General features: G+C 47.2%; 1 protein-coding gene across 2 annotated transcripts in view; it reads right to left on the reverse strand.

The window, feature by feature from the left end:
- Nucleotides 1-25,544, reverse strand: part of SIGIRR (single Ig and TIR domain containing) — an 89,914-nt gene extending 64,370 nt beyond the window's left edge. Inside the window, exons 1-2 of one of the 2 annotated variants that reach the window (XM_038764594.1) lie at nucleotides 25,256-25,544; nucleotides 12,209-12,280 (exon numbers count right to left, since the gene is read on the reverse strand). The gene's annotated coding sequence lies outside the window, so the exon portion shown is untranslated. Of the gene's footprint in view, nucleotides 1-2,794; nucleotides 2,864-12,208; nucleotides 12,281-25,255 lie in introns of those variants that run through there. The other variant, XM_038764595.1, reaches the window with a different exon arrangement.
- Between the last annotated feature and the right edge of the window lie 617 nt (nucleotides 25,545-26,161).

Raw genomic sequence — 26,161 nt, forward strand, 5'->3', positions numbered from 1 at the left:
ATTTACCTCATCTTACCTCCTTCCCTTCCCCACAGCACCTGTATATATGTATATCTGTTTGTGCATATTTATTACTCTATTTATTTATTTATTTATTTTACTTGTACATGGCTATTCTGTTTTATTTTGTTAGTGTGTTTGGTTTTCTTCTCCGTCTCCCCCTTTTAGACTGTGAGCCCACTGTTGGGTGGGGACTGTCTCTATATGTCGCCAACTTGTACTTCCCAAGCGCTTAGTACAGTGCTCTGCACATAGTAAGCGCTCAATAAATACGATTGGTGATGATGATGATGTTGGGTAGGGACTGTCTCTATATGTCGCCAACTTGTACTTCCCAAGCGCTTAGTACAGTGCTCTGCACACAGTAAGCGCTCAATAAATACAATTGATTGATTGATTGATTGATTGATGGCACTTAAGTGCTTACTATGTGCCCAGCACTGTCCTAAGCCCTGGTGTATTCATTCAATCGTATTTATGGAGCGCTTACTGTGTGCAGAACAAGATATAAGATAATCAGGTTGTCCCACGAGGGGCTCACAGTCTTAATCTCCATTTTACAGATGAGATCACTGAGGCAGAAGTCAAGTGACTTGCCCAAAGTCACACAGCTGATCAGTGGCAGAGCCGGGATTAGAACCCATGACCTCTGACTCCCAAACCCATGCTCTTTCCACTGAGCTACACTGCTTCTCTGCCTTGTAAATAATAATAACGGTATTTGTTAAGCGCTCACTATGTGCCAAGCATAAACACCACAGACTATTCAAGAGAACAGTTCCTGAATTTATTTATTTATTTTATTTGTACCTATCTATTCTATTTATTTTATTTTGTTAGTATGTTTGGTTTTGTTCTCTGTCTCCCCCTTTTAGACTGTGAGCCCACTGTTGGGTAGGGACTGTCTCTAGATGTTGCCAATTTGTGCTTCCCAAGCGCTTAGTACAGCGCTCTGCACATAGTAAGCGCTCAATAAATACGATTGATGATGATGATGATGATGATGAACCCCAATTTCACGAAAGAAGAAACCGGGGCACGGAGAAGCCAAGTGACTTCCCCAAGGTCACACAGTGGGCTAGCGGGGGAGTCAGGATCAGAACCCAGGACTCTCTATTTTTTATGGGAATTTTTAAGCGCTTACCATGTGTCGGGCTTAGTGGAAAGAGCCCGGACTTGGGAGTCAGTGGTCGTGGGTTCTAATCCCGGCTCCGCCACTTTTCAGCTGTGTGACTTTGGGCAAGTCACTTCAATCAATCAATCAATCAATCAATGGTGTTTATTGAGCATTTACTGTGTGCAGAGCACTGTACTAAGCGCTTGGAAAGTACAAGTTGGCAACATAGACAGACGGTCCTTCAGTACTTGGGGACAGGCAGTACTTCACTTCTCGGTGCCTCAGTTACGTCATCTGGAAAATGGGTATAAGGACGGTGAGCCCCACGGGGGACAACCTGATGACCCTGTATCTACCCCAGTGCTTGGTACACAGTAAGCGCTTAACAAATACCGTCGTTATTATTTATTTATTGTTACTAAGTAATACTACTATTATTACTAGTATTGTTGAGGTACATACAAGCTAATCAGGTTGGACACAGTCCATGTCCCATGCGGACTGTGAGCCCCTTGTGGGACAACCTGATTACTTTATATCGTGTCTATATCTTATATCTCATTACCTTATATATGTATATATGTTTGTACGCATTTATTACTCTATTTATTTTACTTGTACATATCTATTCTATTTATTTTATTTTGTTAATATGTTTTGTTTCGTTTTCTGTCTCCCCCTTCTAGACTGTGAGCCCACTGTTGGGTAGGGACCGTCTCTATATGTTGCCAACTTGTACTTCCCAAGTGCTTAGTACAGTGCTCTGCACACAGTAAGCGCTCAATAAATACGATTGATTGATTGAAATTGACTGTTCTGCACACAGTAAGTATTGAGCATAGTAAGCACTCAATAAATACGATTGATGATGATGGTGATGATGCGGGGCTCAATGTCTTCATCCCCATTTTGTAGATATAGTATTTTTTTGTGTGGCATTTGTTAAGCGCTATGTGCCAGGCACTGTACTGAGCGCTGGGGTGGACACAAGCTAATCAATCAATCAATCGTATTTATTGAGCGCTTACTGTGTGCAGAGCACTGTACTAAGCGCTTGGGAAGTATAAGACGGCAACATCTAGAGACAGTCCCTACCCAACAGCGGGCTCACAGTCTAAAAGGGGGGAGACAGAGAACAAAACCAAACATACTAACAAAATAAAATAAATAGAATAGATATGTAGAGAAGTGAAGTGACTTGCCCAAAGTCACACAGCTGACAAGTGGCGATCGGGTTGGACACAGTCTCTGTCCCACGTGGGGCTCACAGTCTCCATCCCCATTTTGCAGATGAGAGAACTGAGGCCCAGAGAAGTGAAGCGACCTGCCCGCGGTCACCCAGCAGGCCCCGCTGCTTCGATCTTGGCTCCGGCAGCGGGTGGGCTGTGCCGTGGCCGGCTTCCGTTGGATCGGTCCCCTCATCATCATCATCAATCGCATTTATTGAGCGCTTACTATGTGCAGAGCACTGTACTAAGCACTTGGGAAGTACAAATTGGCAACCTTCCTCTGGGAGGGTTTCCTGTCTGCCCCAGGATGGGCACCGATGCTCCAGGCGTCCCGACGGTCAGGCCCACCGTCTCATTCGTTCGTTCAATGGTATTTATTGAGCGCTTCCTGTGTGCAGAGCACTGTACTAAGCGCTTGGGAAGTCCAACATATAGAGACGGTCCCTACCCAACAGTGGGCTCGCAGTCTCCTCCCTTGGAGCAGGGCCATCAGCCCAGAGGTGGACAGAGAAGCGGCATGGCTAACTGGAAAGATCCCGGGCTTTGGAGTCCGAGGTCATGGGTTCGAATCCCGGCTCCGCCACATGTCTGCTGTGTGACCTTCGGCAAGTCACTTCGCTTCTCTGAGCCTCAGTTGCCTCATCTGTAAAATGGGGATTAAGACTGTGAGCCCCGCGTGGGACAACCTGATCACCTTGTATTCCCCCCCGGCGCTTAGAACAGTGCTTGGCACATAGTAAGCGCTTAATAAATGCCATCATCATCATCATGGCCAATCTGGGAGGAAGTGGCCCGGCCCTCGGGCAGGACGTGGTGTCCAGGCTGGCAGAGGAGGCCGGGCCGGCGCCCGCCGCGCCCGCCCCGGGAACGTCGCGGAGGTCAGCGAGGGGCCGAGCCAGGAAATGCCCAGCCAGTGCCAGCTCCGTCTTGGCCACCCCACGGCCTGCTGGGGTGAGAGCCAGAAGGACCTGGGTTCTAATTCTGGCTCTGCCCCCTTCTTTTTACGAAGGAGGAAACTGTGGCACAGAGAATAATAATAATATTAATGGCCTTTGTTAAGCGCTTACTATGTGCCAAGTGCTGATCTAAGTGCTGGGATAGATGCAAGGTTATCAGGTTGTCCCACTTGGGGCTCACAGTCTTCATCCCCATTTTACAGAGGAGGTTACTGAGGCCCAGAGAAGTGAAGTGGCTTGCCCAAAGTCACCCAGCTGACAAGTGGCGGAGCTGGGATGAGAACCCAAGTCTTTCTGACTCCCAAACTGGGGTTCTACCCACTACGCCATACACTGGGATAACTGGGGTGGACTGAAACCCTCCTTAATAATAATAATAATAATAATAATAATAATAATAATAATAATAATAATAATAATAATGCCATTTGTTCATTCATTCAATCGTATTTATTCATTCATTCATTCAATCAATCGTATTTATTTATTCATTCATTCATTCAATCGTATTTATTGAGCGCTTACTGTGTGCAGAGCACTGTACTAAGCGCTTGGGAATTTGTTAAGCACTTCCTATGTGCCAAGCACTGTTCTAAGCGCTGGGGAGGTACGAGGTAATCAGGTTGTCCCATGTGGGGCTCACAGTCTTCATCCCCATTTTACAGATGAGGGAACTGAGGCCCAGAGAAGTGAAGCGACTTGCCCAAAGTCACCCAGCTGACAAGTGGCGGAGCTGGGATGAGAACCCAAGTCTTTCTGACTCCCAAACTGGGGTTCTACCCATTACGCCATACACTAGGATAATTGGGGTGGGCTGAAACCATCCTTATTAATAATAATAATAATAATGCCATTTGTTCATTCATTCAATCGTATTTATTCATTCATTCATTCATTCAATCGTATATATTGAGCGCTTACTGTGTGCAGAGCACTGGACTAAGCGCTTGGGAATTTGTTAAGCACTTCCTATGTGCCAAGCACTGTTCTAAGCGCTGGGGAGATACGAGGTAATCAGGTTGTCCCATGTGGGGCTCACAGTCTTCATCCCCATTTTACAGAGGAGGGAACTGAGGCCCAGAGAAGTGAAGCGACTTGCCCAAAGTCACCCAGCTGACAAGTGGCGGAGCTGGGATGAGAACCCAGGTCTTTCTGACTCCCAAACTGGGGTTCTACCCACTACGCCATACACTGGGATAACTGGGGAAGAAGAAGAAGAAGAAGAAGAAGAAGAAGAAGAAGAAGAAGAAGAAGAAGAAAGAAGAAGAAGAAGAAGAAGAAAGAAGAAGAAAGAAGAAGAAGAAGAAAGAAGAAGAAGAAGAAGAAGAAGAAGAAGAAGAAGAAGAATGCCATTTGTTCATTCATTCAATCGTATTTATTCATTCATTCATTCATTCAATCGTATTTATTTATTCATTCATTCATTCAATCTTATTTATTGAGCGCTTACTGTGTGCAGAGCACTGTACTAAGCGCTTGGGAATTTGTTAAGCACTTCCTATGTGCCAAGCACTGTTCTAAGCGCTGGGGGGATACGAGGTAATCAGGTTGTCCCGTGTGGGGCTCACAGTCTTCATCCCCATTTTACAGATGAGGTAACTGAGGTCCAGAGAAGTGAAGTGACTTGCCCAAAGTCACCCAGCTGACAAGTGGCAGAGCTGGGATGAGAACCCAAGTCTTTCTGACTCCCAAACTGGGGTTCTACCCACTACGCCATACACTGGGATAATTGGGGTGGGCTGAAACCATCCTTATTAATAATAATAATAATAATGCCATTTGTTCATTCATTCAATCGTATTTATTCATTCATTCATTCATTCAATCGTATTTATTGAGCGCTTACTGTGTGCAGAGCACTGTACTAAGCGCTTGGGAATTTGTTAAGCACTTCCTATGTGCCAAGCACTGTTCTAAGCGCTGGGGGGATACGAGGTAATCAGGTTGTCCCATGTGGGGCTAACAGTCTTCATCCCCATTTTACAGAGGAGGTTACTGAGGCCCAGAGAAGTGAAGTGACTTGCCCAAAGTCACCCAGCTGACAAGTGGCAGAGCTGGGATGAGAACCCAGGTCTTTCTGACTCCCAAACTGGGGTTCTACCCATTATGCCATACACTGGGATAATTGGGGTGGGCTGAAACCATCCTTATTAATAATATTAATAATAATAATGCCATTTGTTCATTCATTCAATCGTATTTATTCATTCATTCATTCATTCAATCATATTTATTGAGCGCTTACTGTGTGCAGAGCACTGTACTAAGCGCTTGGGAATTTGTTAAGCACTTCCTATGTGCCAAGCACCGTTCTAAGCGCTGGGGGGATACGAGGTAATCAGGTTGTCCCGTGTGGGGCTCACAGTCTTCATCCCCATTTTACAGATGAGGTAACTGAGGTCCAGAGAAGTGAAGTGACTTGCCCAAAGTCACCCAGCTGACAAGTGGCAGAGCTGGGATGAGAACCCAAGTCTTTCTGACTCCCAAACTGGGGTTCTACCCATTACGCCATACACTAGGATAATTGGGGTGGGCTGAAACCATCCTTAAGAATAATAATAATAATAATGCCATTTGTTCATTCATTCAATCGTATTTATTCACTCATTCATTCACTCAATCGTATTTATTGAGCACTTACTGTGTGCAGAGCACTGTACTAAGCGCTTGGGAATTTGTTAAGCACTTCCTATGTGCCAAGCACTGTTCTAAGCGCTGGGGAGATACGAGATAATCAGGTTGTCCCATGTGGGGCTCACAGTCTTCATCCCCATTTTACAGAGGTTACTGAGGCCCAGAGAAGTGAAGTGACTTGCCCAAAGTCACCCAGCTGACAAGTGGCAGAGCTGGGATGAGAACGCAGGTCTTTCTGACTCCCAAACTGGGGTTCTACCCCCTACGCCATACACTGGGATAATTGGGGTGGACTGAAACCATCCTTAATAATAATAATGCCATTTGTTCATTCATTCAATCATATTTATTCATTCATTCAATCGTATTTATTGAGCGCTTGCTGTGTGCAGAGCACTGTACTAAGTGCTTGGGAATTTGTTAAGCACTTACTATGCTTGGGGGGGATACAAGGTAATCAGGTTGTCCCACGTGGGGCTCGCGGTCTTCATCCCCATTTTACAGATGAGGGAACTGAGGCCCAGAGAAGTGAAGCGACTTGCCCAGAGCCACCCAGCCGACGAGTGGCAGAGCCGGGATGAGAACCCACGACCTCCGACTCCCAAGCCCGGGCTCTTTCCACTGAGCCAGGAAGCCAAGCGACTTGCCCGAGGTCACACAGCGGGCAAGGAAGAGGAGCCGGAATCAGAACTTAGGTCCCTTTTTTTTGTTGTTATGGAACTTGTTGAGCGCGTACTCTGTGCCAAGGCCCGAGGTGAAACTGGACGTGCGAATGAGCCCGGGCTCACCCGACCCGGGGCAAGGAACAGGTCGTGCCCGCCGGGCACCGCCTTGGGTGAGTGGGGGCTGCCTTCTTTGTCCAACTTCCTCCCAGGCCGAAATCCAAAGCTCTCCGTACCCCGAGGGGCCAGTTGTGCCCCTCTCCTGGCCTTGGCCCTCCCCTCTCCCCGCTGACTGGGGGCACGCTGGCCCCAGGATGCCCACGGGGAATCAATCAATCAATCAATCATATTTATTGAGCGCCTCCTGTGTGCAGAGCACTGTACTAAGCGCTTGGGAACTTGTTAAGCACTTCCTATGTGCCAAGCACTGTTCTAAGCGCTGGGGGGATACAAGGTAATGAGGTTGTCCCATGTGGGACTCACAGTCTTCATCCCCATTTGACAGATGAGGGAACTGAGGCCCAGAGGAGCGAGGCGACTTGCCCAAAGTCACACAGCAGATGAGTGGAGGAGTCGGAATTTGAACCCACGACCTCTGACTCCCAAGCCAACCCAACTTACCCAACAATGGGTTCACAGTCTAGAAATGGAGGAAGGGAGGACCCTGGTCTTCCATACTCTAACAAGGGACCCCCTCGCCCCGCCCCGGGGCAGTGGGGAGTGGGCGGGGGGCAGGGAACATCAGGGTGAAGCAGCATGGCGGAGTGGATAGAGCCCGGGCCTGGGAATCAGGAGATCGTGGGTACAGTGCTCTGCACATAGTAAGCGCTCAATAAATACGATTGATGATAATCCCTGCTGTGCCACGCGTCGGCTGTGTAACCTTGGACAAGTCACTTCACCTCTCTGGGCCTCAGTTCCCTCATCTGTAAAATGGGGACTGAGACTGTGAGCCCCAAGTGGGGCAATCAATCAATCAATCAATCAATCGTATTTATTGAGCGCTCACTGTGTGCAGAGCACTGTACTAAGCGCTTGGGAAGTACGAGTTGGCAACATATAGAGACAGTCCCTACCCAACAGTGGGCTCACAGGCTAGAAGGGGGAGACATTCATTCATTCATTCATTCAATCGTATTTATTGAGCGCTTACTGTGTGCAGAGCACTGTACTAAGCGCTTGGGAAGTACAAGTTGGCACATATAGAGACGGTCCCTACCCAACAGCGGGCTCACAGTCTAGAAGGGGGAGACAGACAGCAAAACAAAACATATTAGAGAACAAAACCAAACATATTAACAAAATAAAATAAATAGAATAGATACGTACTATCTATTCTAGTAGGGACTAGACAGGGACTGTGTCCAACCCGATTTGCTTGTAATAATAATTATGGTATTTGTTAAGCGCTTACTATGTGCCACGCACCGTTCTAAGCGTTGGGGGAGATACAAGGTCATCAGGTTGTCCCATGTGGGGCTCACAGTCTTCATCCCCATTTTACAGATGAAGGAACTGAGGCCCAGAGAAGTGACTGGCCCAAGATCACACAGCAGACAAGTGCCGGAGTCGGGATTAGAACCCACAACCTCTGGCTCCCAAGCCTGTGCTCCTGCCACTAGGCCATGCTGCTTCTCAGCTATCCACCCCAGCGCTCAGTACAGTGTCTGGCACATAGTGAGCGCTCAACAAATACCACAATTGTTATCAAGATCATACTCAGGCTTCCCAAGAACAACCCGTCCCAGCTCCGGGCCCAAAACCCTCCAGAGAAGTGGGCCGCTGCCAAGTGGGAAGCAGCGTGGCTCAGTGGAAAGAGCCCGGGCTTTGGAGTCAGAGGTCATGGGTTCAAATCCCGGCTCCGCCAATTGCCAGCTGTGTGACTTTGGGCAAGTCACTTCACTTCTCTGGGCCTCAGTTCCCTCATCTGTAAAATGGGGTTGAAGACTGTAAGCCCCTCGTGGGACAACCTGATTACCTTGTATCTACCCCAGCGCTTAGAACAGTGCTTTCCACATAGTAAGTGCTTAATAAATGCCATCATTATTATTATTATTATTATTATTATTATTATTCTCTGGGCCTCAGTTCCCTCATCTGGAAAATGGGGATGAAGACTGTGAGCCCTCCGTGGGACAACCTGATCACCCTTTAACCTCCACGGTGCTTAGAACAGTGCTTTGCACATAGTAAGTGCTTAATAAATGCCATCATTATTATTATTATTATTATTATTATTATTATTAAGTTCACCCTCAGGTGTCTCTCTCTTTTTCATGGTATTTGTTAAGCGCTTACTACGTGACGGGCACTGTACTATGCGCCGGGGTTGATCCAAGCTCATCGGGTTGGACCCGTCCAGGTCCCACGTGGGGCTCACAAGCAGGGTGGCTTAGTGCAAAGAGCCCGGGGTTGGGAGTCAGAGGACCTGGGTTCTAATCCTGCTCCGCCACTTGTCTGCTGTGTGACCTTGGGCAAGACACTTACTTCTCTGTGCCTCAGTGCCCTCATCTGAAAAATGGGGATTAAAAGGTGTGAGCCCCACGTGGGACAACCTGATTACCCTGCATCTACCCCAGCGCTTAGAACAGTGCTTGGCACATAGTAAGCGCTTAACAGGTACCATAATCCCCGTTCTATAGATGAGGGAACTGAGGCCCAGAGAAGTCTAGTGACTTGCCCAAGGTCACACAGCACAGGAGGGGCAATTAGAACCCAGGTCCTTCCAACTCCCAGACCCGGGCTCTACCCACTAGGCCGCACCGCTTCAGTGTGTTGCCTTGTGCAGGGAACATTTCTACCAAACTCTGTCCTACTGGACTCTCCCGAGTGATCAGTACAGTGCTCTGCATACATTAAAGGCTCAATAAATGACATTTATTGATTGCTCCTATTTGTCCTCCCTTCTGCACCGTTTGTGACCTCAAATCCGTACCCCTAAATCCCATATTAGTCTCCCCAGTCTCACAGCGCCTATCATCATCAATCGTATTTATTGAGCGCTTACTGTGTGCAGAGCACTGTACTAAGCGCTTGGGAAGTACAAGTTGGCAACATACAGAGACAGTCCTTACCCAACAGTGGGCTCACAGTCTAAAAGCCTATGTTGCTATCCTCTAATCTCCCATTTCCCCTCTTAGTCATTCATTCATTCAATCGTATTTACTGAGCGCTTCCTATGTGCAGAGCACTGTATTAAGCGCTTGGGAAAGGACAATACAACAATGAACGGACACATCCCCTGCCCGCATGGAGGACTCTGTTTCTATCTAGTGCTTTTATTACCAAAGTGCCTCACAGGAATTAGTTATTTCTTTAGTTGTTTAATTATTAGTTATGTTAACGAATGCCTGACCGTCTAGACTGTAAGCTTCTTGTGGGCAGTGATTGTGTCCACCAACTCTACTGTACGGTACGCTGTCCTCTCGCCTACGTCCTGCCTCCGGCCGACTGTACTAAGCGCTTAGTACAGTGCTCTGCACACAGTAAGCGCTCAATAAATACGATTGATGATGATGTATATATGTATATATGTTTGTACATATTTATTACTCTATTTATTTATTTATTTTACTTGTACATATCTATTCTATTTATTTTATTTTGTTAGTATGTTTGGTTTTGTTCTCCGTCTCCCCCTTTTAGACTGTGAGCCCACTGTTGGGTAGGGACTGTCTCTAGATGTTGCCAATTTGTACTTCCCAAGCGCTTAGTACAGTGCTCTGCACATAGTAAGCGCTCAATAAATACGATTGATGATGATGATGATGATGATGATGATGATGATGACCCTTCTAGACTGTGAGCCCGCTGTTGGGTAGGGACTGTCTCTATGTGTTGCCGACTTGTCCTTCCAAGCGCTTAGTACAGTGCTCTGCAAACAGTAAGCGCTCAATAAATACAATTGATTGATTGATTGATTGATTGACCCGGAATGCCCTCCCTCCTCATATCCCCCAGACGATGACTCTCCCCTGCTTCAAAGCCTTATTGAAGGCCCGTCTCCTCCAAGATGATGATGATGGCATTGGTTAAGCGCTTACTACGTGCCAGGCACTGTTCTAAGCGCTGGGGGAGATACGAGGTCATCAGGTTGTCGCACGTGGGGCTCCCAGTCTTCATCCCCGCTTTACAGATGAGGGAACTGAGGCACAGAGAAGTGATTTGCCCAAAGTCACACAGCTGATGAGTGGCGGAGCCGGGATTAGAACCCGTGACCTCTGATTCCCAAGCCCGGGCTCTTTCCACTGAGCCATGCTGCTTCTCTCCGAGAGGCCTTCCCTGACTAAGCCTCCCTTTCCTCTTCTCCCTCTCCCTTCTCCCTTTATTAAATCAATCACTCAATCAATCGTATTTATTGAGCGCTTACTGTGTGCAGAGCACTGTACTAAACGCTTGGGAAGTACAGGTTCCTCCCCCCACACCACTTAGGTCCAAATCGGTCATTTATTTCTTTATATTGATGACTGCCTCTCCCTCTAAACTGTCAGCTCGTGTGGGCGGGGAACTTGTCTATCAGTTCTTTCGTACTGGACTCTCCCAAGTGCTCATCACAGTGCTCTGCACACACTAAGTGCTCCATAAATAGGACTCATCAATTGATACTGTACCAAATGCATAATCCAATGCTCCGCACCTTGTAAGCCCTTAATCAATCAATCAGTCGTATTTATTGAGCGCTTACTGTGTGCAGAGCACTGTACTAAGCTCTTGGGAAGTACAAGTTGGCAACATATAGAGACATCCCTACCCAACAGTGGGCTCACAGTCTAAAATCACAGTCTAAAATCACATTCAATAAATCCCATTTATTGATTGTTTTTTTTTAAAAAAATGGTATTTGTTCAATGCTTACTGTGTGTCAGGCACTGTTCTAAGAGCTAGGGTAGATCCAAGCTAATTATGCAGTTGAATTTTGTTCATTCAATCACATTTATTGAGCGCTTACTGTGTGCAGAGCACTGCACTAAGCGCTTGAAATGCATTGAGTCTTCTAGACTGTGAGCCCATTGTTGGGTAGGGACTGTCTCCATATGTTGCCAACTTGTACTTCCCAAGCGCTTAGTACAGTGCTCTGCACACAGTAAGCGCTCAATAAATACGACTGAATGAAGGAATGAATTGAGCGCCTCCTGTTTGCGGAGCACCGTATTAAGCGCTTGGGTAAGTACAATATATACGTATATATGACCTGTATATATGTATATCCTGTATATATGCATATACGTTTGTACATATTTATTACTCTATTTATTTATTTATTTATTTTACTTGTACATATCTATTCTATTTATTTTATTTTGTTAGTATGTTTGGTTTGTTCTCTGTCTCCCCCTTTTAGACTGTGAGCCCACTGCTGGGTAGGGACTGTCTCTATATGTTGCCAACTTGTACTTCCCAAGCGCTTAGTACAGTGCTCTGCACAAAGTAAGCGCTCAATAAATACGATTGATTGATTGATTGATTGATACAATAACACAATCAACAGACACATTCCCTGCCCACAACGAGCCGGACACAGTCCCCGTCCCACCTGGGGCTCCCAATCTTAATCCCCATTTTCCAGATGAGGCAACCGAGGCCCAGAGAAGTGGTTGATTCATCGATTACCTTTTTGCCGGATGGAGCGGGCAGGACGTGGGCCTGATTCACATCCACTTGGGGTTCCTCACGGGCCAAACCCTGCGGAGAGGACGAAAGGAAAACCATGGTGACCGGGGGATCTGTTAAGCGCTTACTATGGGCCAGCGCTGGGTTGGATACAAGATCATAGGGCTGAACATGGTCCCTGTCCCATGTGGTGCTCTCAGTCTTCATCCCCATTTTACAGATGAGGGAACTGAGGCCCAGAGAAGTGAAGTGACTTGCCCAAACTGAGCCCCTTCCTTCCTTTCCCCCACTCCCCCTCCCCATCCCCTCTGCCTTACCTCCTTCCCCTCCCCACAGTATATATGTATATATGTTTGTACAGATTTATTACTCTATTTTACTTGTACATATTTATTCTATTTATTTTATTTGGTTTATATGTTTTGTTTTGTTGTCTGTCTCCCCCTTCTAGACTGTGAGCCCGCTGTTGGGGAGGGACTGTCTCTAGATGTTGCCAACTTGTACTTCCCAAGCGCTTAGTACAGTGCTCTGCACACAATAAGTGCTCAATAAATATGATTGAATGCATGAATGAATGAATAAATACGATTGAATGAATGAATGAATGAATGAATGAATGAATGAATGAATGTGGTGCTCTCAGTCTTCATCCCCATTTTCCAGATGAGGGAACTGAGCCCCAGAGAAGTGAAGTGACTTGCCCATGTGGTGCTCTCAGTCTTCATCCCCATTTTCCAGATGAGGGAACTGAGGCCCAGAGAAGTGAAGTGACTTGCCAGGTCCCATGACAGACAAGGGGTGGAGCCGGGATTAGAACTCAGGTCCTTCCAACTCCCAGGCCCGAGCTCTTTCCCCTAGGCCATGCTGCTTCTCGATGCATATAATAATAATAATAATAGTATTTGTTAAGCACTTACTCTGTGCCAGGCACTGTACTAAACGCTGGGGTGGATACAAGCAAATCGGGTTGGACACAGTCCCTGTCCCACGTGGGGCTCACAGTCTCAATCCCCATTTTCCAGATGAGGTCACTGAGGCCCAGAGAAGCTAAATGAGTTGCCCAAGGTCACCCAGCAGACAAGTGGCGGAGCCGAGATGAGAACCCGAGTTCTTCCCACTCTCTGGCTTCATCCACTGCTTTTCATTATATATATAATAATAATAGCATTTGTTACGCGCTTACTATGTGCGAAGCACTGTTCTAAGCGCTGGGGGGGATACAAGGTGATCAGGTTGTCCCACGTGGGGCTCCCAGTCTTCACCCCCATTTTACAGATGAGGTCACTGAGGCTCAGAGAAGTGAAGTGACCTGCCCAAGGTCTCACAGCCGACAAGCGGCGGAGCCGGGATTAGAACCCAGGTCCTTCCGAGACCCAGCCAGGGCTCTTTCCACTAGGCCAAACTGCCTCTTTTTGCACATTACAAGTAACTTGCCCACGATCATACAGCAGACAACTGGTGGAACCGGGATTAGAACCCAGGTCTTTTTGAGTCCCAGGCCTGGGCTCTTTATCATCATCGATCGTATTTATTGAGCGCTTACTGTGTGCAGAGCACTGTACTAAGCGCTGGGGAAGTACAAATTGGCAACATATAGAGACAGTCCCTACCCCACAGTGGGCTCACAGTCTTTCCACTCGGCCACACTGCTTCTCACTACATATTGTAAGTGACTCTCCCAGCGGACAAGTGGTGAGGCCAGGATTAGAACCCAGGTCCTTCTGAGACCCAGCCAGGGCTCTTTCCACTAGGCCGCACTGCTTCTTATTATATAAGTGACTTGCCTAAGGTCACACAGCAGACAAGTGGCAGAGACAGGATTAGAACCCAGGTCCTTCTGACCCCCAGTTCCAGGCTCTGTGGTTTAGTGGCAAGAACAGGGGCTTGGGGGGTCAGAGGACGTGAGTTCTAATCCTGGCTCCGCCACTCATCTGCTGTGTGACCTTGGGCAAGTCACTTCACTTCTCTGTGCCTCTGTGGTTTAGTGGCAAGAACATGGGCTTGGGGGTCAGAGGATGTGAGTTCTAATCCCGGCTCCGCCACTCATCTGCTGTGTGACCTTGGGCAAGTCACTTCACTTCTCTGTGCCTCTGTGGTTTAGTGGCAAGAACATGGGCTTGGGGGTCAGAGGATGTGAGTTCTAATCCCGGCTCCGCCACTCATCTGCTGTGTGACCTTGGGCAAGTCACTTCACTTCTCTGTGCCTCAGTTCCCTCGTCTGTAAAATGGGGATGAAGACGGGGAGCCCCACGTGGGACGATCTGATTACCTTGTATCTAACTCCAGCGTTTAGGCCAGTGCTTGGCACATAGTAAATACCATACCATACCATAAATACCAAATACCATAATTATTGCCATGCTATTATGGTATCATAATACCCTAATTACTAAAAAACAAATATTATAATTATTATTATTATTACCCACTAGGCCACACTGTAGCGTGGCTGGAGAAGCAGCAAGGCTCAGTGGAAAGAGCACGGGCTTGAAAGTCAGAGGTCGTGGGTTCTAATTCTGACACCGCCCCTTGCCAGCTGAGTGACTTTGGGCAAGTCACTTCACTTCTCTCAGTTACCTCACCTGTCAAATCATCATCAATCGTATTTATTGAGCGCTTACTATGTGCAGAGCACTGTACTAAGCGCTTGGGAAGTACAAATTGGCAACATATAGAGACAGTGCCTACCCAACAGTGGGGATGAAGACTGTGAGCCCCCCGTGGGACAACCCGATTACCTTGTGTTCCCCCCCAGTGCTTAGAACAGTGCTTGGCACATAGTAAGCCCTTAACGAATGCCATCATTATTATTATTATTATTATTATTATGAAAAGAGTTACCGGGGTGAGGAGGGTGTTTGTGTCTGAGAATCGGGGTCCCTCCCTCTCAAGGTTCAAGGCTTGAGTTGGGGGTCACCCCAGCCCCGGTCATTGTCTTCATCCCCTCTCTCTTCTCCCACCCCAAGTGTTCCACCCCTTCCATCAATCAATCCTATTTATTGAGCGCTTACTGTGTGCAGAGCCCTGGACAACGCACTTGGGAGAGTCCGATATAACAAGAGAACAGATAATAATAATAATAATAATGGCATTTATTAAGCGCTTACTACGTGCAAAGCACTGTTCTAAGCGCTGGGGAGGTTACAAGGTGATCAGGTTGTCCCACAGGGGGCTCACAGTCAACCCCCATTTTACAGATGAGGTCACTGAGGCCCAGAGAAGCTAAGTGACTTGCCCAAAGTCACACAGCTGGCAACTGGCGGAGCCGGGATTTGAACCCATGACCTCTGACTCCAAAGCCCGTGCACTTTTCCACCGAGCCACAGATGCATTCCCTGCCCACAAGGACCTTACAGGGGAGACTGTGAGCCCACTGTTGGGTAGGGACTGTCTCTATATGTTGCCAACTTGTACTTCCCAAGCGCTTAGTACAGTGCTCTGCACACAGTAAGCGCTCAATAAATACGGTTGATTGATTGATTGATTGAGACAGACATGAATAGAAAGAAATAGATGATGTGCCTGGACATAAGTGCTGTGGGGCTGGGATGGGGGACAGATGGCTCAGTGGAAAGAGCCCGGGCTTTGGAGTCAGAGGTCACGGGTTCAAATCCCGGCTCCGCCAATTGTCAGCTGGGTGACTTTAGGCAAGTCACTTCACTTCTCTGGGCCTCAGTTCCCTCATCTGGAAAATGGGGATGAAGACTGTGAGCCCCCCGTGGGACAACCTGATCACCCAGCTAAGTGGCAGAGGTGGGATTAGAACCCATGACCTCTGACTCCCAAGCCTGGGCCCTTGCCTCTTCTAGACTGTGAGCCCACTGTTGGGTAGGGACTGTCTCTATATGTTGCCAACTTGTACTTCCCAAGCGCTTAGTACAGTGCTCTGCACACAGTAAGCGCTCAATAAATATGATTGATTGATTGATTGATTGATTGGAGGAGATGGGCCTTTAATAATAATATAATAATAATAATAATAATGGCATTTATTAAGCGCTTACTATGTGCAAAGCACTGTTCTAAGCACTGGGGAGGTTACAAGGTGATCAGGTTGTACCCCGGGGGGCTCACAGTCTTCATCCCCATTTTCCAGATGAGGTAACTGGGGCACAGAGAAGCTACGTGACTTGCCCAAAGTCACCCAGCTGATAATTGGCGGAGCCGGGATTGGAACCCACGACCTCCGACTCCAAAGCCCACGCTCTTTCCACTGAGCCACGCTGCTTCTCTAATTCTTTAACTCTTTCGAATTCTCTTATTCTTTAATAAGACTTTGAAGTGGGGGAGGGTGGTGGTCTGTGGGATTTGAGGAGGGACGGCGTTCCAGGACAGGGGCGGGACGAGGGCGGGATGAGACAGAGGGACAGGGACTAGGTTGGCATTAGAGGAGCCAAGTACGCGGCCTGGGCTGGAGTAGGAGAGTAGAGATGAGGCAGGAGGAGGTGAGGAAATGGAGGAGGGGAGGAAATTATTACTCTATTTATTTATTTATTTATTTTATTTGTACATATCTATTCTATTTTATTTTGTTAGTATGTTTGGTTTTGTTCTCTGTCTCCCCTATTAGACTGTGAGCCCACTGTTGGGTAGGGACTGTCTTTACATGTCGCCAATTTGTACTTCCCAAGCGCTTAGTACAGTGCTCTGCACACAGTAAGCGCTCAATAAATACGATTGATGATGATGATGAAATTGAGGGCTTTAAACCCCTTCCCCTGAACTCCCCTTGGGGGTGGAGAAGATGGAGGGGGGGTGAGAACTATCTCGGGGCCTGAAGGGAAACGTAGAGATACCATCTTCTCTGGTCCCCCCGACAACCCCAACCTCCGCCGCCGTTTCTCACGGTGGGCACCAAACTAGCGACATTGGAGACTAAAACATCCCCTCGATCCCCCCGTGCCCGGCCCAGCTATCGGGGTCTCCCGGCTGACCAAGGGGCTCTTGCCCTTCCCCCAGGCCCAGGGGTGACCTTTTCTTTCCTCCCGGTCACGCGGAACCATCACGGACATCGTGTCCGAGTCAACAGGGACGGCCAGTCTCAGAGATCAAATAATAATAATAATAATAATGACATTTATTAAGCGCTTACTATGTGCAAAGTACTGTTCTAGGTGCTGGGGAGCTTACAAGGTGATCAGGTTGTCCCACGGGGGGCTCACAGTCTTCATCCCCATTTGACAGATGAGGTAACTGAGGCCCAGAGAAGTGAAGTGACTTGCCCAAAGTCACCCAGCTGACAACTGGCAGAGCCGGGATTTGAACCCATGACCTCTGCCTCCAAAGCCCGGGCTCCTTTCCACTGAGCCACGCTGCTTCTCTAATCTACACCAGAACTCGTTCGCTCCCACGGCTTCAACTCCCACCTTTAGGCAGCGTGGCTTACTGGCGAGAGCCCGAGCTTGGGAGTCAGAGGACGTGGGTTCTAATCCCGGCTCCGCCATTTGTCTGCTGGGTGACCTCGGGCAAGTCACTTCACTTCTCTGTGCTTCAGTCCCCTCATCTGTTAAATGGGGATGAAGACTGTGAGCCCCACGTGGGACAACCTGATTCATCATCATCATCATCATCATCAATCGTATTTATTGAGCGCTGACTGTGTGCAGAGCACTGTACTAAGCGCTTGGGAAGTACAAGTTGGCGACATATAGAGACAGTCCCTACCCAACAGTGGGCTCACAGTCTAAAAGGGGGAGACGGAGAACAAAACCGAGCATACCAACAAAATAAAATAAATAGAATAGATATGTACAAGTAAAATAAATAAATAAATAGAGTAATAAATATGGACAAACTTATATACATATATACAGGTGCTGTGGGGAAGGGAAGGAGGCAAGATGGGGGGATGGAGAGATAATCAGATAATACAACCTGATTATCTTGTATCTACCCCAGTGCTTAGAACAGTGCTTTGCACACAGTAAGAGCTTAATAAATACCATTATTATGATGATTCCCGCATCTCCATCTCCAGCCCTGATCTCTCTCCAGTCTCCCATTTCCTCCTGCCTTCGGGATATCTCTAATTCGATGTCCTCCTCTCACCTCAAACTTAACACATCCAAAGCAGATCTTATCTTCCCACCCAAACCCTGTCCTCCCCCTGACACTGTAGACAACCCCACCATCTGTCCCATCTCACAAGCCCGTAACGCTGGCATTACCCTTGGCTCCTTTCTCTCTTTCAACCCACATGTTCAATCCGTCACTAAATCCTGTCAGTCCAACTTTCGTGATATTGCTAAAATCCGCACTTTCCTCTCCATTGAAACTGTTACCACATTAATAAAATCTCTTATTCATTCATTCAATTGCATTTATCGAGTGCTTACTGTGTGCAGAGCACTGTACTAAGCGCTTGGGAAGTACAAGTCGGCAACATATAGAGGTGGTCCCTACTCCCTACCCAACAACGGGCCCACGGTCTAGAAGGGGGAGACAGACAACCAAACAAAACATGTGGACAGGTGTCAAAACTGTTAGAATAAATAGAATTAAAGCTAAACACAAGCTGCTTAGAGAAGCAGCGTGGCTCGGTGGAAAGAGCACGGGCTTTGGAGTCAGAGGTCATGGGTTCGAATTCTGACTCTGCCACATGTCTGCTATGTGATCTTGGGCAAGTCACTTTGTACTTCCCAAGCGCTTAGTCCAGTGCTCTGCACACAGTAAGCACTCAATAAATACGATTGATGATGATGATGATGAAGTCACTTAACTTCTCTGGGCCTCAGTTCCCTCATCTGTAAAATGGGGATTAAGACTGTGAGCCCCACGTGGGACAACCTGATCAGCCTGTATCCTCCCCAGCGCTTAGAACAGTGCTTTGCACATAGTAAGCGCTTACCAAATGTCAATTATTATTATTATTATTAAATGCATATCAACAGAATACATCGAATAGTAAATGTGTACAAGCAAAATAAATAGAATGATACATCTGTACAAACATATATACAGGTGCTGTGGGGAGGGGAAGGAGGTAGAGCGGGAGGGATGGGGAGGAGAGGAAAAAGGGCCTCTCATCCTATCCCGACTGGATTGCCGCATCGGCCTCCTTTCTGTTCTCCCTCCCTCCCGTCTCTCCCCGCTTCGGTCCATACTTCACTCTGCTGCCCAGATTATCTTTCTACAGAAACGCTCTGGGCACGTCACTCTTCTCCTCCAAAATCTCCAGTGGTTGTCTATCCACCTCATCAACCAAAAACTCCTCGCTCTCGGTTTCAAGGCTGTCCATCCATCATCATCATCAATCGTATTTATTGAGCGCTTACTGTGTGCAGAGCACTGGACTAAGCGCTTGGGAAGGACAAATTGGGAACATATAGAGACAGTCCCTGCCCAACAGTGGGCTCACAGTCTAAAAGGGGGAGACAGAGAACAAAACCAAACATACTAACAAAATAAAATAAATAGAATAGATGTGTACAAGTAAAATAAATAAATAGAGTAATAAATATGTACAAACATATATACATATACATCCATCCCCTCGCCCCCTCCTACCTCACCTCCCTTCTGTCCTTCTCCATCCCAGCCCGCATCCTCCGCTCCTCTGCCGCCGCTCACCTCCTCACCGGGCCTCCTTCTCGCCCATCCCGCTGTCGACCCCCGGCCCACGTCCTTCCCCTGGAGCGGAATGCCCCCAATCCCTCTGCCCATCCGCCAAGCTCGCTCTCTTCCTCCCTTCAAAGCCCTACTGAGAGCTCACCTCCTCCAGGAGGCCTTCCCACACTAAGCCCCCTTTTTCCTCTCCTCCTCCCCATCCTCCCCGCCCTACCTCCTTCCCCTCCCCACCTCCTTCCCCTCCCCACAGCACTTGTCTGTATTTGTACAGACTTATTACTCTATTTATTTTACTTGTACATATTTACTATTCTATTTATTTTGGTAATGATGTGCCTATAGCTATAATTCTATTTCTTCTGACGATTTTGACACCTGTCTCCGTGTTTTGTTTTGTTGTCCGTCTCCCCCTTCTAGACCGTGAGCCCGTTGTTGGGTAGGGACCGTCTCTAGAAGCTGCCGACTTGTACTTCCCAAGCGCTTAGTACAGTGCTCTGCACACAGTAAGCGCTCAATAAATACGATTGAATGAATGAATGAACAAATACCATCATTATTATTATCTGCAAAATGAAGATTTAATTCTTGCTTCTCCCCTTTCCCTTAGACTGGCAGCCATATGTGGGACAGGGACAATGTCCAACCTGAATGTATCTTATTATTATCATTATTATTATTATTATTATACAAATACCATGATTGTTATTAATAATAATAGTATACTAGTTAATATATTATGAATATATTCGTATATAATTGTGTTATATTAATTAATATGTTGATATTACTAATAATAACAATCATGGTATTTGTTAAGTGCTTATCATGTGTCACTGGGGTGGATATAAGCAAATCTGTTTGGACACAGTCTCTGTCCCACATGGGGCTCGCAGTCTCAATCCCCATTTTACAGATGAGGGAACTGAGGCACAGAGAAATGAAGTGACTTGCCCAAGGTCACACAGCAGATGAGTGGCAGAGCCGGAATTAGAACCCACGACCTTCTAACTCCTAGGGCTTTATCCACTATGCCATCTGTCTACCCCAGCGCTTCGTACAGTCCTTGGCACATAGTAAGTGTCTAACAAACACCGCTATTGTCACGATTTCCCCAAACTTCCTTTTCTGCCGTATTTTCCCTTTCCTTTCCAGCCTGGTTTCCAGGAATAAAAAGCTACTTCGCTTCTCTGGGCCTCAGTGACCTCCTCTGTCAAACGGGGACGAAGACTGTGAGCCCCACGTGGGACGGGGACTGTGTCCAACCCGATTTGTTTGTATCCACCCCAGCGCTCCGTACAGTGTCTGGGCACATAGTAAGCGCTTAACCAATAGCACAGCTTATTTTACTTGAAAAAATGATTTGTTTGGAAGGTGGACGGAGAAGCCGCGATCGCCGGTCAACGAGACTTCTGAGAACTAGACATAGACATATACTGTATATATGTATATATGTTTGTACATATTTATTACTCTATTTTACTTGTACATATCTATTCTATTTATTGTATTTTGTTAGTATGTTTGGTTTTGTTCTCTGTCTCCCCCTTCTAGACTGTGAGCCCACTGTTGGGTAGGGACCGTCTCTATATGTTGCCAGCTTGTACTTCCCAAGCGCTTAGTACAGTGCTCTGCACACAGTAAGCGCTCAATAAATACGATTGATTGATTGATTGATTGGACGACTTAACCTCTAAAAATGCAGAGATCTTTTTCATGCGTTGGAAATGCTCGCAAGTTCAAAAAGGCTAAGAGAACTCTACAAAACCACTCCAATGGCGGGGGGCCTGGTGGCCTAGTGAGTAGAGCCCAAGCCTGGGAATCAAAAGGACCTGGGTTCTAACCCCGGTTCCACCCTAATCTGCTGTATGACCTTAAGCAAGTCACTTCCCTTCGCCGTGCCTCAGTTCCCTCATCTGTAAAATGGGGACGAAGACCGTGAGCCCCGGGTGGGGCAGGGACTGCGTCCAACCCGATTAGCTTGTATTCACCCCAGTGCTTAGTCCTGGCATGTAATAATAATAATAATAATAATAATAATGGCATTTATTAAGCGCTTACTATGTGCAAAGCACTGTTCTAAGCGCTGGGGAGGTTACAAGGTGATCAGGTTGTCCCACATGAGGCTCACAGTCTTAATTCCCATTTTACAGATGAGGTAACTGAGGCACAGAGAAGTGACTTGCCGAAAGTCACCCAGCTGACAAGTGGCGGAGCCGGGATTAGAACCCATGACCTCTGGCTCCCAAGCCCAGGCTCTTTCCACTGAGCCACGCTGCTTCTCTATGTAATAATAATAATAATAATGGTATTTGTTAAGCGCTTTACTATGTGCAAAGCACTGTTCTAAACGCTGGGGAGGTTACAAGGTGATCAGGTTGTCCCACAGGGGGCTCACAGTCTTAATTCCCACTTTACAGATGAGGTAACTGAGGCACAGAGAAGTGACTTGCCGAAAGCCACCCAGTTGACAAGTGGCGGAGCCGGAATTAGAACCCATGACCTCTGGCTCCCAAGCCCAGGCTCTTTCCACTGATCCAGGCTGCTTCTCTATGTAATAATAATAATAATAATGGTATTAGTTAAGCGCTTACTATGTGCAAAGCACTGTTCTAAACGCTGGGGAGGTTACAAGGTGATCAGGTTGTCCCACAGGGGGCTCACAGTCTTCATCCCCATTTTACAGGTGAGGTCACTGAGGCACAGAGACTAATAATAATAATAATGACGGCATTTGTGAAGCGCTGTGTAGTAAGCGCTTAACAAATACCATAAAAATAAAATAAAATGACATAAATTCCCCTGGACTATGGACTCCAGGAAGGGCAGGGACTGTGGCTGATTAGATTACCTTGTATTTACCTTTTAAATTATTGGTTTTCCCCCTCCCCTCAGCCCCACGGCATTTATGACCAGATCCGTCATTTCTTTTAATATCTGCGTCCCCCGAGACTGTAAATTTGTTGTGGGTGAGGGTAGGGAACGTTTCTACTAGAGACTTTTAGACTGTGAGCCCACTGTTGGGTAGGGACTGTTTCTATATGTTGCCAATTTGTACTTCCCAAGCGCTTAGTACAGTGCTCTGCACACAGTAAGCGCTCAATAAAGCCGATTGATGTTGTTGATGATGAGAAGCAGGCTGTTTCTAGAGAAGCTTAGTGGCAATCAATCAATCAATCAATCAATCAATCGTATTTATTGAGCGCTTACTGTGTGCAGAGCACTGTACTAAGCGCTTGGGAAGTCCAAGTTGGCAACATATAGAGACGGTCCCTACCCAACGGTGGGCTCACAGTCTAGAAGAGGCAAGGGCCCAGGCTTGGGAGTCAATCAATCAATCAATCAATCGTATTTATTGAGTGCTTACTGTGTGCAGAGCACTGTACTAAGCGCTTGGGAAGTAAGTCTAGAGTCAGAGGTCCTGGGTTCTAATCCCGCCTCTGCCACTTAGCTGTGTGACTTTGAGCAAGCCACTTCACTCCTCTGGGCCTCAGTTCCCTCCTCTGTCAAATGGGGATGAAGACTGTGAGCCCCCCGTGGGGCCACCTGATGACCTTGTATCTACCCCATCGCTTAGAACAGGGCTTGGCACATAGTAAGTGCTTAACAAATACCATCATTATTATTACTGAGAAGCAGCGTGGCTCAGTGGAAAGAGCCCGGGTTTTGGAGTCAGAGGTCATGGGTTCAAATCCCGGCTCCACCAATTGCCAGCTGTGTGACTTTGGGCAAGTTACATAACTTCTCTGTGCCTCAGTTACCTCACCTGTAAAATGGGGATTAAGACTGTGAGCCCCCCGTGGGACAACCTGATCACTGTGTAACCTCCCCAGCGCTTAGAACAGTCCTTTGCACATAGTAAGCGCTTAATAAATGCTATCATTATTATATTATTATTACCTCAGGTGTATTGCCCTCTCCCAAACGCTTAGTCCAGTGCTCTGCAACACAGTCAGTGCCCAATAAAAAACTTTTATTTTTATGGTATTGGTTAAGTGCTTACTATGAGCTAGGCACTGTACTAAGCGCTGGGCTGGATCCAAGCTAGTCAGCATGTTGTAAGCACTTAACAAATGCCATGACTACTATTAATTATTATTATTACGCCCCTGAGAGACAAGTGCAACCTATCAAGTGCCTCTGCCACTTGCCCGCTCTGTGACCTTGGGCAAGTCACACCACTTCTCTGTGCCTCAGTTCCCTCGTCTGTAAATTGGGGATGACAGCCCCTCCCTCTCACGGTCTTCATCCCCATTTTACAGCTGAGGGAACTGAGGCCCAGAGAACTGAAGGGACTTGCCCAAGGTCATGTGACAGACAAGTGATGGAGTTGGGATTAACTGACTGTTTCTACTCGGGACGGTTGGTACAGAGCGAACATTTAAAAAATCCCATTCTGCAGCTAATACTATTATCACCTTCTTTGTGACCTCTTTCGATTGCCTCAGGTTTTCAGGAGATTGGAAAGAGGGGAAAAAAATTACTTCAGGAAACCTCAGTTCACCTTGAAAAGACTTGGGGGATCCGGGTTCTAATCCTGCTCCGCCACTCGTCCGCTGCGGGGCCCTGGGCAAGTCATTTCACTTCTCTGGGCCTCAGTGACCTCATCTGGAAAATGGGGATGAGGACGGCGAGCCCCACGTGGGACAGGGACTGCGTCCAACCTGACGAGCTTGCGCCCTCAGTGCTTAGAACAGTGCTGGACATGTTGTAAGCACTTAATCAATCAATCAATCGTATTTATTGAGCGCTTACTGTGTGCAGAGCACTGGACTAAGCGCTTGGGAAGTACAAGTCGGCAACACATAGAGACAGTCCCTACCCAACAGCGGGCTCAAATACCATGATTATTATTAATTATTCTTATTACACCCCTGAGAGACCCGTGCAATACATCAATATATCGAGAAGCAGCGTGGCTCCGTGGAAAGAGCCCGGGCTTGGGAGCCAGAGGTCATGGGTTCTAATCCCGGCTCCGCCGCTTGCCAGCTGGGTGACTTTGGGCAAGTCACTTCACTGCTCTGGGCCTCAGTTACCTCATCTGGAAAATGGGGATGAAGACTGTGAGCCCCACATGGGACAACCTGATCACCTTGTATCCCCCCCAACAGCGCTTAGAACAGTGCTCAAGAGCTTAATAAATACCATCATTATTATTATCATTATTAAGTGCCTCTGCCACTTGTCTGCTCGGTGGCCTTGGGCAAGTCACGCCACTTCTCCGTGCCTCAGTTCCCTCATCTGTAAGACTGTGTCCAACCTGATTAGCTTGTTTCCCCCCCCCAGCGCTTAGTACAGTGCCTGGCACATAGGAAGCGCTTAACAAATACTACAAAAAAGAACCACCACCCCAAAATCTAGCAAATCTTCCTGATTTTCCCAGGCCCGTCCATCCCTCCAGAGCAGAGCTCGGCCCTCCGTGCACCTGGTTCGAATCCTGAGAGCCTCTCAAAAGAGAGACAGGGGGGAAAAAAGGGTTTTCACCTGTTTTCTTCTGCTTTCTTCCTGATTCTGGGGCAGCCATTTGCTCTGATCAAGACAGCAAAACTCTTTTCGGCGGCAAGTGACCCATTCGGAACTCAACAGCAATTGCTCTGGGGGTTTCTCCCTTTTTACTTAAAAAAGTAAAATCAATAAAAGAAACTCTGACAAGTCCACCACCCAACAACTGCCAGAGGGTTTGGGGGGGTTTGTTCTTTTGGCCTTTTGATCTGAACTGTATTTTCCCCTGTAGCTTCCTGGCTCTTGTTCACATCCTCTCTTACACCCAGACCCCACCCGGATGTTAACCCCTCCTCCACCGATTTAAAAAAAAAAAAATTAGAAAAAAATCAAAGTGACCAAGTGACCACACCGAAAAAAAAAAAGGCATTGTATGAAAAATCCCAGAACACTTCCCTCCCAGTTTTTCCTGGCATTTTCTGGCTTGATTGACTTCTCCTTGGCCTGTGAAAGTTAACTCTTTCCATTCATTCATTCAATTGCATTTAGTCATCCATTCAATCATATTTAATAACAATAATAGTGGCATTTGTTAAGCGCTTCCTACGTGCAAAGCACTTTTCTAAGCGCTGGGGAGGATACAAGGTGATCAGGTTGTCCCACGGGGGGCTCACAGTTTTAATCCTCATTGTACAGATGAGGTCACTGAGGCCCAGAGACGTTAAATGACTTGCCCAAGGTCACACAGCTGACAAGCGGCAGTCGGGATTTGAACCCATGACCTCTGACTCCAATAAATAACTTTTAGACTGTGAGCCCACTGTTGGGTAGGGAATGTCTCTATATGTTGCCAATTTGTACTTCCCAAGCGCTTAGTACAGTGCTCTGCACATAGTAAGCGCTCAATAAATACGATTGATGATGATGATGATGATTTATTGAGCATTT

Source organism: Tachyglossus aculeatus, chromosome 22 (assembly GCF_015852505.1).
Source record: "Tachyglossus aculeatus isolate mTacAcu1 chromosome 22, mTacAcu1.pri, whole genome shotgun sequence".
Lineage (NCBI taxonomy): Eukaryota > Metazoa > Chordata > Mammalia > Monotremata > Tachyglossidae > Tachyglossus > Tachyglossus aculeatus.